The following is a 1,913-nucleotide window of genomic DNA, read 5'->3' as shown; positions in this document are numbered from 1 at the left end:
TTGTGTTTTGTTTTATTACTATGCTGAATTCTATTTTAACCTACTGTTTTCTATAAGTTTTTTAGTCGAGGAGACACTCAAAACAATTCAAAATAAAAATAAGTCAAATTTCTTGAAGTTGTACCAGGGGAGCACAATAAATCACTGCCTTCAAACTCTATTGCAAAATGTGCTAAAATTTTATTGGATTTTCACCAAAAATTTATCATTAGATCTTCAAGTTTTCTATCTGAATCAAAAATGAAAGAGTGAAAGAATCAAGTCTTATTATGTAGCAGACGCATAGAAGAAGTGTAAATTGAATCAAATTATGGTTGAACAACCTCACCTATTCACTTCAATGAAAAGCTAAAACACTTCCACTTAAACAAAACACATTCAGAAAGTAGCATTGACAGCAAAATCGAAAGAAACAATACATACACATACCTGTAGGGCAAAGGAAAATCATATTTGGATATGAGACAGAGAGGGCACAGCTTGTCAATACAAAATCAAGGCATCGACATTTCTACCCTGCAATGAATCCAATATTAAAGAGATGCTCGATAAGGACCAACAACATATGGTGAATGTCATTGTATTTTTATAAGAAAAGTGAGGTCATACCACCCCAGAATAGAGTAAACAACATAAATACAAGATCAGCTCTACAGGAAACATAAGCATGAGATGAGATAAAACTGTTTAAACTAGCAATATTATCATCATGACAATAATCTGTTTGACCCATCATAATCACTTTGTTGCCAAAATTCATGAGCCCATAAGAAGCTCAAGGAAAAGCCAATTCAATGTAGAGAGAAAGCTCATAACTTTGTCTAATTTCTTGATATGGATTCATAAAAAGCAAGCTAACAAATCAACCTAAAAACAAAAATATTTGCGTATAAAACTACGGCATTATGGTAATTATGTAACCATCCTCTATTTTTGGAATTATAACATCAGTTTTTAAATATTTAGCTTATTTTTTTTATTATTTTTTTTAAATGAAATGAAAGAAAGAAAGAAAGATGGAAAAGAAAAGGGAAAAAGATAGCACATAGAACTCTAGGTCAATACCAAATCAAAGCCCTAAATCTAAGAGAACCAAAAACTCTAGATTATAGCATTTCGAATTAGCTAGCTCAGGATCTGCATCCGTTCAATCCAGATCAAAGTCATTCAAATCAAAAACAACATCAGTCAAGTCCATATTTGAGCTTAAAATCTTAGGCCAGAACAATAAATAAGCAAACGAATAAAAGTAGTTTGATCTCAAATCCAACATCTACGAATCGAATGCAAATGACACGCATGAGGTGGATCGAAGCCCTAACTGTTGGAGAGAAAGAGATCGAGGGAGGAGAGAAGACAGAGAAAGAGATCGAGGGAGTGGAGGAGGGGAGAGGAGCCCTAACCTGTTCAGATCAATTGAAGAAGCTGAGGTATTCTTCGTCTGCTCTCTTCTTCTTCTCCTCCTCCTCGTCTTCGTCTTCTGTCTCCACCTTCTTCTCCTCCCTTTTCTTCGTCTTCTCCAATTCTCTCTCTCCCTTTCCTTTGTTTCTCCTTTTTATTTTTTTCCCCCTGTTGCTGATTCACCCGTCTCTCTCTCTCTTCTATTTCTCCCTCCTCCTTTAGTTTCTTCCCTCACTTTTTTTTTATCCTTATTTTTATTAAACTTAAAATTCATAAAATAAATTATTTTTATTTAAAAAGACTCATTTTTTATTAAAAAATTTAAAAAATATGTTTATTAATTTTATTATTATTGTAATTGTATAAAAATTAATGATTTTTCTTTTTATTTTAGACATATAATAAATAAATAAAATTATATATATTAAACGTGTCTCCAGCATGTCATGTCCTCTATTTTTTTAAAAATTTACGTGTCCCGTATCCATATCCGTGCATCATATCATATAACC

General features: G+C 32.3%; 1 long non-coding RNA gene across 1 annotated transcript; it reads right to left on the bottom strand.

Moving 5' to 3' along the window:
* Positions 1–243: 243 nt before the first annotated feature.
* Positions 244–1,684, bottom strand: LOC145792196 (uncharacterized). Its single transcript, XR_014331573.1, has 2 exons — positions 1,404–1,684; positions 244–516 (listed from the first exon to the last, which is right to left on the bottom strand). It is a non-coding gene; the product is annotated as an uncharacterized LOC145792196 (long non-coding RNA).
* Positions 1,685–1,913: the final 229 nt, after the last annotated feature.

Source organism: Camellia sinensis, chromosome 6 (genome assembly GCF_055761805.1).
Source record: "Camellia sinensis isolate YWXY chromosome 6, ASM5576180v1, whole genome shotgun sequence".
In the NCBI taxonomy this organism is placed as follows: Eukaryota; Viridiplantae; Streptophyta; class Magnoliopsida; order Ericales; family Theaceae; genus Camellia; species Camellia sinensis.
This window is presented reverse-complemented; position numbering and strand designations above follow the sequence as displayed.